Here is a 13,346-nt window from a genome sequence, read left to right as displayed (position 1 = left end):
ACAAAATATAAGCTTGTTTTACTCAATTGTTTGTTAAACTGTCGATGATTTAGAGTTTATGAGAATGCATATTAATTTATTGAATGTAATACGTGTTTAGCCATGTCCACTAGTCTGTGCGACATAACAAGGGCCTGTAGGACCTGTCTTGTTGATAGTGTTGTTAAGAAGGCAGAGCAGCGTTTTTTATGGACTGACTTCTCCCCATTTTAGCTAATAGGTAACGTACACATTAATTATAATCTGGGATACCACCAGTATTGGTAGTTATCCAGTCAGTGAGGTTGACCTACAGTATATCTGTAAACTCAACCAAGTTAACACAGATGGTACACTTTTTGGGGGCAAGTGCTAGCAAAAACAGTAGGCAGGTTTCCATTGACCCAGGTTTATTCGATTTAAGCAATGTGGCAAAGAAAATCATTGCGACGTAATGAAAACGGCAGATGTAAGATACATTTTCTAAAGATCAACTAACATTTTATCCGTTCGACAGGGATGGATTTTCTTTTGTCGAACTTCCTTTATTGTGAAAATTGATGATGGAAACAAGTGTTTTTCAAAATGTATAATTTAGAAGATGCGGGGCAAGTGATGGCATCACGAAAACGCTTACTGCTTGCAAAATCAATTTATTTAACTATTTAAAAAAAAAAAAAAAATGTTTCTGTGCAGGACAAGGATTGCCTTGACTTTCAAGAATGCCAGCAATTTTAAATGTCACCATCATATTGTTTCAGATTTAGTACATGAGTTCAAGTTTCACCATGGCACAGACTCTGGCGATAAGTAGGCCTAGGCCAGTCCTTCTCACATAGTGGGGCGCGCCCCCCTGGAGGGGCTCGGAGCGATGCCAGGGGGGGCGCGTGTGACCCCGGGGAACATGCTTTTTTTTGCCGCAGGGAGTAGTTTTTTTTTGCACCGAACAAGAGCACACAGAACAGAGCAGGATATATGAAGTGCAGATAACAAACCCTTAAGAGACACCATGGAAAAATATTTAACAGGGATGAAAAGAAAGGCGGAGAGAGACGGAGATAAATGAGACAAACGTAAGTCTCCCGAAAGCTAAGACGAGGAAATATGACGACGCGTATGTAGCGCTTGGCTTCACTGTGACTACGGTGGGAGACGAGGAAAGACCGGTATGTTTACTATGTCTAAAAATGTTGGCAGCGGACAGCATGAAGCCAAATAAATTAAGGCGTCACTTAAAGACATTACACCCCAATCACGCTGATAAGCCGCTTGAGTTTTTTCAGCGAAAACGTGCCGAATATTGCCAACAATCGTCCCGCTTTGTGAATGCTACTTCAGTAAACCAGCGATTACTGCTGGCATCATATAAGGTGGCGTACCAAATTGCTCAGTGCAACAAAAAAACACTCCATAGCAGAGGAGCTGATACTGCCTGCAGCATTAGACATGGTCTCTGTCATGCTGGATGACGCAAGTGCTGCAAAAATAAAAACTGACTTCCTCATTTTGATTTTTTTTAAATCAGCACAAATTGTTTTATTCATTTTTGTTTTATAGGTCAGTGTTTCATATATTGTGCTCCTGAGGTAATGTTGCTGATCAATTTGAATGTATTATTATTCATTGATTATATTTTATTTTATTTTTCAGTATCAAATGGTTAAAAAATGTTTACAGTTTAAATAAGGCTTGAATTTCTTTTTACATTTCAGGCAAATTGATGCACTTTAAGTCTTTTCTGTTACAGACTAAAAAACAATGCTAATAAAGTTATTCTTTGTTGTAAGTTGATCTATATTTCTTTCTTTTTTCTTTTTTTGTTTTCTTTAATGTTAATAAGGATACAATGTTATGCAGAGGTGTACTTATAACAATTTTATAAACAAATTATACTATTTACAGTCGCGGCGGAGAGTTGGGGGGCACGAAATGTTTACTTCTTCCTAGGGGGGGGGGGGGGGGGGGGGGGGTGCGTAACAGAAAATAATTGAGAAGCACTGGCCTAGGCACATGACAATTACACAGAACCCAAACCGGCTGCAGTGCGCCATCGTGCGCTGTCGTGCACACATTTATTTTGTCCCCATACACCAAACGCGATCACAACACACAGGTTAAAATATCAAAACAAACTCTGAACCAATGACATTAATTTGGGGACAGGTTCAAAAGCATTAAACATGTATGGCAATTTAGATAGTTAGCTTGCACTTGCTAGCTAATTTTTCCTATTTGCTGTTGCTAGCTAATTTGTCCTGGGATATAAACATTGAGTTGTTTTACCTGAAATGCACAAGGTCCTCTACTCCAACAATTAATCCACACATAATACGGCCAACCGAATCATTTCTAGTCATCTCTCCTCCTTCCAGGCCTTTTCATCTTTGAACTTATATGGTGATCGGCATCTAAACTTTCATAGTATTACCACGACCACCGGCAAAACAGTCCGTCTTTCAATCACCCACGTGGGTATAACGTGGGTATAATGAGGAGATGGCACGTGGGTGCCTGCTTCTATAAATGAATGAGGACATGGGAGAGGCAGGACTTTCAGGGCAATCTGCATCAGAAATAGAAAGGAGTTCTATTTTAGCCCTTGACATCGCAGACACTCGTTGGCATCGCAGACGCTCGTTGGCGCTTGCGAGAAGTGTGGGTGCAATAATTTAATAACATGGATTTCCACATTTATTTTGCGACGCTCGCGCACGTGACGTGTCAGCATGTTAGCCCTTGGCATCGCAGACGCTCGTTGGCGCGCGCGCAATAATTGAATAACATGGATTTCTACATTTATTTTGCGACACTCGCGCACGCGACGTGTCCGGTCTGGTCAGCATGTTAGGATTATGACAAATATTCAGTTCTTGCATTCTATCCACTGGCTTTTGCAGGCTACCTGAGACGTGAAACAGATAGGTGGGCATGGCATACAGGCTGTCGTCAATTTATTAATGCGCAATTTGTGAATACAGATGGCACCGGAGAAGAAGGCTGACGTTTTACGTGTTCTTATCCAATTGTGTTTTTTTGTTTGTTTCTTTGCGTTGTTTGTAACTTATTTTGAACATAATGTTGCTGCTACCATCTCTTATGACAAAAAATTACTTCTGGACATCAGGACTGCGATTACTCACCACAAACTGGCAGAATCCTTTTTTCCTTTAACTTGTCTGACAAGCCCGACGTGAATGATATACTGCTTTCCCGGGAACAGGCCCAGATCCCCGTCATTTGCATGAAGAGAAGGCGTAAAAAAGGGTCCGGAGGGCGGGCTGCCTTCTGAGAATTCGTAGGCAATCGAATAAACCCCCACTGCGTTCCATTCTGCTAGCTAACGTGCAATCTTTGGAAAATAAAATCGATGACCTACGTGGAAGATTAAACTACCAACGGGACATTCAAAACTGTAATATATTATGCTTCACGGAGTCGTGGCTGAATGACGACATTATCAACATACAGCTGTCTGGTTATACGCTGTATCGCCAGGATAGAACAGCGGTGTCTGGTAAGACAAGGGGCTGCGGACTATGTATTTGTGTAAATAACAGCTGGTGCACAATATCTAAGGAAGTCTTGAGGTTTTGCTCGCCTGAGGTAGAGTATCTCATGATAAGCTGTAGACCACACTATCTACCTAGAGAGTTTTCATCTGTATTTTTCGTAGCTGTTTACATACCACCACAGACTGATGCTGGCACTAAGACCGTAATCAATGAGCTGTATTCCGCCATAAGCAAACAGGAAAACGCTCACGGCCACTCCTAGTGGCCGGGAACTTTAATGCAGGGAAACTTAAATCGGTCTTACCAAATTTCTATCAGAATGTTAAATGTGCAACCAGAGGGAAAAAAAACTCTGGACCACCTTTACTCCATACACAGAGACACGTACAAAGCTCTACTTCACACTCCATTTGGCAAATCTGACAATAATTCTATCCTCCTGATTCCTGCTTACAAGCTAAATTAAAGCAGGAAGCACCAGTGACTCGATCAATAAAAAAAGTGGTCAGATGAAGCAGATGCTAAGCTACAGGACTGTTTTTCTAGCAAAGACTGGAATATGTTCCGGGATTCCTCCGATGGCATTGAGGAGTACACCACATCAGTCATTGGCTTCATCAATAAGTGTATCGATGACGTCGTGCCCATGACTAATACAATTTTATTTTATTTTCACTAAATGGGTAATATAAACACTTCAACCACTTCATTTTATTTCGACATTATGTTTTTTGTTTAAAGTTGTGACATCATTACGTCCAGCTTATTATTTTACCTTTGTAGGCAAGTCATTTAAGAACAAATTCTAAATTACAATGACGGCCTACCCCGACCAAACCTGGACGACGCTGGGCCAATTGTGCGCCGCCCTATGACACTCCCAATCACGGCCGGATGTGATAGAGCCTGGATTCAAACCAGGGACTCTAGTGACGCCTCTTGCACTGCGCCACTCAGGAGCCCATGTGTACTTATATATGTGTACTTATATAGTACGTTAGCCATCCTGACAACCTGACCCTGATTGTATAGCTTCTGGAACCACAATCCAAGTCAGAGGATAAACCCACAAGTACACTAAAGAGTATGTGTAATATCTGCATGAGTACAATGTAATTAATAGGTGTTACACAGGATTTATCTATTTAAAATTAAGTGTATCTTGAAGTGTACTTACTTGAAGTGTACCTACAAAGTATGTTAACCATTCTGACAATCTAATCGTCAGCTTCTGAAAGTGCCATCCAAGTGAGAAAATAAACACAGTGATACACAGAGTACATATCTGCATAAGTACAAGGTTTTTGCTAGTTGTTACACAGGATTTAGCTATTTAAAGTGAAGTGTAACTTTATAGTTACCTATAAGCAATTTCTATATAAGGCCTACTCAATAACATATAAATAACTATTCTAGTGATGATTCAGATCTGTAGCCTATTGTATGGTGAGTAGCCTAGATAGCTATCTAATTTAGATGTCCAGAACACCAAAAAGCTCCCATCTCTTAACACTTTAGAATTGACAACTTCCCCAATCACAGCCATCAACCTTATTGGGCTCATCGCCCCATCTCCAACTTCAGAATTCCTTTATGCTCCTCTCACCTCCATGATCCCCTCACGACGTATCTTGCCCTTACTCCTTAGAACTCTCTACCTCCAAAATGCCGCTGGTGTTGGAAACTATGTTGCTCTCCTCAAACTTCCTTTTCTTCTTCATCTCCACCTCCATAGACCTCTCCCGCTTTCTTTTTCTCTTTCCTATTCTCCCATTATTTGTACCGCTATGCTCCAGATTTGCTGCGCTTTCTTCTCCATCACTATCTCCTACCATCTGTGACCTAGTCACAGTACAGCCGTGCCGAACCGCAGCCACACCGATAAAAAGTTTATTGTTTGCTTATTCCCTTCCAATCGAATTGCAGTCTCTCTCCGCTCTTCCTCTACTGACATCGTCACTAGCATAGCACCCCCAAACCATCACACCTCCTCTTCCATGCTTCACGGTGGGAACCACACATGCCGAGATCATTCATTCACCTACTCTGCGTCTCACGGCCGTTGGAACCAAAAATCTTTAATTTGGACTCATCAGACCAAAGGACAGATTTCCTCCGGTCTAATGTCCAAAGCTTGTGTTTCTTGGCCCAAGCAAGTCTCTTCCTCTTATTGGTGTCCTTTAGTAGGGGTTTCTTTGCAGAAATTCGACCATGAAGGCCTGATTCACGCAGTCTCCTCTGAACAGTTGATGTTGAGATGTGTCTTACTTGAACTCTAAAGCATTTATTTGGCAATTTCTGAAGCTGGTAACTCTAATGAACTTATCCTCTGCAGCAGGTAACTCGGTCTTCCTTTCCTGTGGCGGTCCTCATGAGAGCCAGCTTCATCATAGCGCTTGATGGTTTTTGTGACTGAAGAAACTTTAAAAGATCTTGACATTTTCCGTATTGACTGACCTTCATGTCTTAAAGTAATGATGGACTGTTGTTTCTCTTTGCTTATTTGAGCTGTTCTTGCCATAATATGGACTTCTATTCTGTATACCAACCCTACCTTGTCGCAACACAATACTACAACACATTAAGAAGGAAAGAAATTCCACAAATTAACTTTTAACAAGGGACACCTGTTAATTGAAATGCATTCCAGGTGACTACCTCATGAAGCTGGTTGAGAGAATGCCTTTCACAGCTTTGCACACTATTGGCAAAGGGTGGCTACTTTGAAGAATCTCAAATATATTTTGATTTGTTTTACACTTTTTTGGTTACTACATAATTCCATATGTTATTTCATAGTTTTGAAGTCTTCACTATTATTGTACAATAAAGAAAATAAAAATAAAGAAAAACCCTGGAATGAGTATGTGTGTCCAAACTTGACTGCTACTGTATATAAATGTTTTATAAATCATTAGGCCCTCAGTGTTCCCACTGCCTGGAGATATCAGGAGTCTTCTAGCTATAGAATGAAGCACACTGAGATAATTCTATTAGCAATTTATAGTTTAGTTTTTTAAGGTGCATTTTTCTTAAATAACCTTTTGTTTTTGAGTAGCTCATCAATTACTGATCGTTTTAATCTAGTCATTTTTTAACCTCAACGTTGAAAGTGGATGACAAATTTGACTTTTTGCCATCAACAATGTCTAGAGCCAGCTGATTGTTTTCTTTTGAATTCCTGCATTGAATACCTGCTTTGAACACCTGATTTGAAGTGATTAACCTATTATCTCCTGGAGGACTACAAAGTACAGGAATGGGGGACACATCTTTTACTCAGGATTCCATCGTAGTTTCAAGAGGATTAAACAAACCCTTAGTAAGGAACTCAAAACATTGCCCAAATGCCGAGCCATCCAAGCCCACTCCACTCGCCAGTCCCCACTTCATTTGCCAGTCACCTGGCAATTTTGTTGTTTTCAATACTCGTTCCCTGAACAACCAAGCCCTACTCATCAGTGACATTGTGGACAAATGTATTGATGTTCTGTGCCTAATAGAGACATGCAACCACCCAATTGCTATTACCTGCTTAACCAAGCAACATCTGGCTGTTTACCTTGACAAACCTAATGCTGTGGGTCGTAAGTGGGCTTGCTGTCCTTCATCGGTCTGACTTGAAGATCAAAGTCACACCTGTATTGCAGGTAACATTTCAATGCATAGCCTGTACAATATCTGGCCCTCAACCACTGTTTATAGTACTAATTTACCAGTCACCTACCTAAACCTCTAGTCTTCCTCTCGGAATTAGCTGAGTGCCTAACATCGGTCTGCTCCTTGTGTCCTGCCACACGATTGCTAGGGGACTTTAACATTCATGTGGACTCTGATGGATGTGCTTTTGACAGAAACTTCATTGCCCTGTTGGATTGCTTCAACTTCACACAGCATGTCAACTACCCCACCAATGTACTTCCCCTTGTGTGCACAACTGCCACGGCTCCCTCCAACCTCTCAGGTCTGGACATACCCATCTCTGACCACAAGGCCATACTGTTCAGTGTGTCCGCCCCATGCCCAAGCCTACCAACAAGTGCACAATTTCCTACATAAATATCAAAAGGATTAACACTGCTGACCTAATGGATCAACAGCAATCACATGACACCACTGACCCTAATGTATCCTCAGTGACTGACCTGGTGGCTCATTACAACAGTGAGCAAGCTCTCCTCCCACCTGGATGTTCTGGCCCCCCTTAAAATAAGGGTGGTCTCCAACATCCCAATGCCAGGGTACACTCCTGCCATGAAAGCCAAAGGATGACAACTAGAACAGCTCTACAAACAGACAGGGCTCATCATCCATAAGGGGGCCTACAAAAAAATCACATTCACAAGGACTCACTTCCCACAATAAAATCTGCCTATTTCTCCAACATCATAAGGAATGAACAAGGAAACCCAATACTGCTCTTCTCAACCAACAACAAACTTCTCCACCCACTGGACAAACCCTCTCTCACAATCAACACCGACCTCTGTGACAGTTTTCTGGCCTCCTTTCAAAACAAAGTGAACGCCATCTACCAATAGCTGCAACAATCTCAACCTTCATCTGCCCCCCGCCCCCCAGCACTACCTGACTCACCACCTGAGAACAGACTTAAAGGACATGTTTCACTACAACCCCCCCTAAAAAAAAATGAGTAGTGCATATACAGTGGGGCAAAAAAGTATTTAGTCAGCCACCAATTGTGCAAGTTCTCCCTCTTAAAAAGATGAGAGGCCTGTAATTTTCATCATAGGTACACTTCAACTATGACAGACAAAATGAGAAAAAAAAATCCTGAAAATCACATTGTAGGATTTTAATGAATTTATTTGCAAATTATGGTGGAAAATAAGTATTTGGTCAATAACAAAAGTTTCTCAATACTTTGTTATATACCCTTTGTTGGCAATGACAGAGGTCAAACGTTTTCTGTAAGTCTTCACAAGGTTTTCACACACTGTTGCTGGTATTTTGGCCCATTCCTCCATGCAGATCTCCTCTAGAGCAGTGATGTTTTGGGGCTGTTGCTGGGCAACACGGACTTTCAACTTCCTCCAAAGATTTTCTATGGGGTTGAGATCTGGAGACTGGCTAGGCCACTCCAGGACCTAGAAATGCTTCTTACCAAGCCACTCCTTCGTTGCCTGGGCGGTGTGTTTGGGATCATTGTCATGCTGAAAGACCCAGCCACGTTTCATCTTCAGTGCCCTTGCTGATGGAAGGAGGTTTTCACTCAAAATCTCACGATACATGGCCCCATTCATTTTTTCCTTTACACGGATCAGTCGTCCTGGTCCCTTTGCAGAAAAACAGCCCCAAAGCATGATGTTTCCACCCCCATGCTTCACAGTAGGTATGGTGTTCTTTGGATGCAACTCAGCATTCTTTGTCCTCCAAACACAACGAGTTGAGTTTTTACCAAAAAGTTCTATTTTGGTTTCATCTGACCATATGACATTCTCCCAATCTTCTTCTGGATCATCCAAATGCTCTCTAGCAAACTTCAGACGGGCCTGGACATGTACTGGCTTAACCTCTTTAGGATTAGGGGTGGAGTTTACACTTTTGGGGAAAATCGTTCAAAATTTAAAACGGCCTCCTACTCAATTCTTGCTCGTACAATATGCATATTATTATTAATATTGGATAGAAAACACTCTCTAGTTTCTAAAACAGTTCTAATTATTTCTCTAAGTGAAACAGAACTATTTTTACAGGACATTTCCTATCCGGAAGTGAGATTTCCAATATCGAGGTCTCTCTTCAAAGGCTTGTCTATAAAAGGGCTTGTCACTTATGACTGTAGAAACACGCCATACGCCTTCCCCTGGGTGTCATGCGGAAGTGAGAGAAGAAATGAGGTGATTATCTCGTTCAGGGGTTGAATACAACCTCTTTGATTGAGAGGACCGCCATTTTTTTGGGGGGGGGAGGCGCGAATTTGGACCTGGTATCGCCTCCTGGAAAACGTTCGTTATTGATGAATATGATCTCTGGCTTCGATTTTATTCGATACATGTCACAATAGCATCCTAAAGTATGTTTTTTCAATATATTTTAATTATATTATTGAAATTTATTCTGGACTTTAGACGTGATGCGACGCAAGAATTTTGTCAAGATGGAGAGGTTAGCGTCGCACTGCCAGTGTGCTTGCTAATTCAAGAGGGAAATCGTTCGTTCTGGATCGAAATAAAGACGTTTCTGAACAAAGGACCCCTTGGAGAACATTCTGATGGAAGATCAACAAAGATAAGGACCCAATTTGGGATGCTTTTTCATATATCTGTCGAACTGTGCTATGCTACCGTTCGACTAGAATCAATGATGCTGTGTGCTAGCTAATGTAGTAAGCTAATATAACGATATATTGTGTTTTCGCTGTAAAACACTTAGAAAATCGGAAATATTAGCTATATTCACAAGATCTTTGTCTTTCATTTGCTATCCACCATATATTTTTCTGAAATGTTTTATGATGTGTAATTAGGTAGTTGACGTTGGTGTCTATTTACTCTGGCTGCTCCCGTGCTATTTCTGACTGTAACTATGATGGTAGCTATGATGGTAGCAGTAATGTAAAACTGATTTATAGCTCAAATATGCACATTTTTTGAACAAAACATAGATTTATTGTGTAACATGTTATAGGACTGTCATCTGAGGGAGTTGTTTCTAGGTTAGTTAGGTTGGTTCTAGGTTAGTTAGGTTGGCTTTGTGCATGCTACCTGCATGCTACCGGTGCTGTGAAAAATGTCTGTCTATCTTTTGTATTTGGTGGTGAGCTAACATAAATATACGTGGTGTTTTCGCTGTAAAACATTTTAAAAATCGGAAATATTGGCTATATTCACAAGATCTTTGTCTTTCATTTGCTATCCACCATATATTTTTCTTAAATGTTTTATGATGTGTAATTAGGTAGTTGACGTTGGTGTCTGTATTTACTCTGGCTACTCCCGTGCTATTTCTGACTTTAGCTATGATGGTAGCAGTAATGTAAAACTGATTTATAGCTCAAATATGCACATTTTTTGAACAAAACATAGATTTATTGTGTAACATGTTATAGGACTGTCATCTGAGGGAGTTGTTTCTAGGTTAGTTAGGTTGGTTCTAGGTTAGTTAGGTTGGCTTTGTGCATGCTACCTGCATGCTACCGGTGCTGTGAAAAATGTCTGTCCTCTTTTGTATTTGGTGGTGAGCTAACATAAATATACGTGGTGTTTTTGCTGTAATACATTTAAAAAATCGGACATGTTTTCTGGATTCACAAGATGTTTATCTTTCAAATGCTGTATTGGACTTGTTAATGTGTGAAAGTTAAATATTTCAAAAAAAAATTTTTTTGAATTTCCCGCTCTGCCTTTTCAGTGGAATGTGGGAGGAGTTCCGCTAGCGGAACCCCTATCCTAGACAGGTTTTAAGCAGGGGGACACGTCTGGCACTGCAGGATTTGGAGTCCCTGGCGGCGTAGTGTGTTACTGATGGTAGGCTTTGTTACTTTGGTCCCAGCTCTCTGCAGGTCATTCACTAGGTCCCCCCGTGTGGTTCTGGGATTTTTGCTCACCGTTCTTGTGATCATTTTGACCTCACGGGGTGAGATCTTGCGTGGAGCCCCAGATCGAGGGAGATTATCAGTGGTCTTGTATGTCTTCCATTTCCTAAAAATTGCTCCCACAGTTGATTTCTTCAAACCAAGCTGTTTACCTATTGCAGATTCAGTCTTCCCAGCCTGGTGCAGGTCTACAATTTTGTTTCTGGTGTCCTTTGACAGCTCTTTGGTCTTGGCCATAGTGGAGTTTGGAGTGTGACTGTTTGAGGTTGTGGACAGGTGTCTTTTATACTGATAACAAGTTCAAACAGGTGCCATTAATACAGGTAACGAGTGGAGGACAGAGGAGCCTCTTAAAGAAGAAGTTACAGGTCTGTGAGAGCCAGAAATCTTGCTTGTTTGTAGGTGACCAAATACTTATTTTCCACCATAATTTGCAAATAAATTCATAAAAAATCCTACAATGTGATTTTCTGGATTTTTTCTTCTCATTTTGTCTGTCATAGTTGAAGTGTACCTATGATGATACATTACAGGCCTCTCTCATCTTTTTAAGTGGGAGAACTTGCACAATTGGTGGCTGACTAAATACTTTCCCCCCCCCACTGTATATGTATGAATCTGTTATGTCACTTATATTTTCAATCTGACATTGTGAATTGGAGATATAATCGATTATATACTTCTGGGCTGCACGTGCACCATAAAACTAGAACTAGAACGTTGTCCATGCTTGACGAAGATTCAGGTGAATACTTTTGGAACGATGAGCTTATGGAATACTTTTTGAATGCACTAGATGGCAGTGTGTGAGTGGGTTTCTTCTGACAATGAAGTACCTGACTACAGCCATATTGTTTTGAACCTAGAAGACCTATAGACAGGAGTAGGCAAGAAGGAGTCAGCCGATGTTGGCTAACGCAATGTCTAGTTTGTAACTTACCATACTTTTCTGACCGAGTGAGTGTCTGATAACTGCCTAGTTGGTTAGCTAGCTAAGTGTAAAATGCAGATAACTACAATCATCATTAACCATTATTTTCTAGCTAGCTACAGTAGCGGAATATCTGTCAGATATAAAGTAAGCAGGATCGTGGCATGCCACAAACAATGCATGTTGGCTAGCTAGCTCACATTAGCTAGATCACGCTAGCTAGCTAGCTAGCAAGCTAATGCCCACAGATGTAACAGCTGTTTTTGCAGCGGCATCCACAGCCACTGATATCATTTTGCCCAGCGCTGCTGCTGCTGGACCTTTGTCAGCACCACCGGAGAATGAGCCCGCCGCTAACGTTATAGAGAATGGGTCTGGGGTTACAGTCGAGACAGAGGGAAAAGAGCCTAAGGCATTATAGATTTACCGGGGAAGTTAATATTTTAATTGAAGATGATACTAATTGTAGACGATGTTCAAATATAGGTGAACAATTTGTCATGAATGGTTGTACTAAAAAGTGGAATGAGGCCAATAATGATCATATTTGACAACACAACTGCTTAGCTAACGTAGCTAGCCAAAAATGACCAGGTGTTCAAAAATGAAAAAAATCTGAGCCCCATCACCACCTTCTTAAAATAACTATTTGTTATCACATATGGCCATTTTTTGCTCTAGGTTGCAGGAAATAGCAGTTACAGGTGTTCAAATTGTTGAGTTTGGACAAAAAGAGCCGTTCAAAAAATGAGCCGTTCGTTCGCAAAAGAACCCATCGCTAGTCTTCATATACTGCATTTTCTTCTCTACTCCGTCAGGCATTCTAAATGCAAGTTGTGAGTGATGTAAAAGTGCTGGACATCTTCCTGTAAGTGGGCTTCCAACAGAGATTGGATATCACATTACAAACCAGCATATAATGTGACACTAAGAAATATTCAAATAAGGCTTCACACCCTTATAACTCAAAGGAAGTAAACTGAAAGAGAAATGTACTCTGCTGTAGTTGATTGTTAATTCCAAACACAGAAAAGTGTAAAATAGGAAGGGAGATGATTAAAAAAAAAATCTACTGAAGAGTAAAATGGCCATTGGAGTTCAATTTAAGCAACTCTGAGAGTTGGATATTTACACAATTGTGTCGTTTTAACTCCAAAAATATCATCACCATGACCAGAGTAGTTTTAACACAAAATGGGGGTGGGACCATATAGTGTTACATTTGACACCATATGAGTTAAATTAACTCTTGCGATTTGACTGTGCGCAATGAAGTGTTTAAATAGAATAGTATAAAATATATATATACATTCATAAAGATTACACACGCTTATGATAAGCAATGATAAGAGTCATGGACATGATA

The sequence above is a fragment of the Salvelinus namaycush genome, chromosome 9 (genome assembly GCF_016432855.1).
Source record: "Salvelinus namaycush isolate Seneca chromosome 9, SaNama_1.0, whole genome shotgun sequence".
NCBI lineage: Eukaryota > Metazoa > Chordata > Actinopteri > Salmoniformes > Salmonidae > Salvelinus > Salvelinus namaycush.
Note: the sequence above shows the minus strand (reverse complement) of the source record.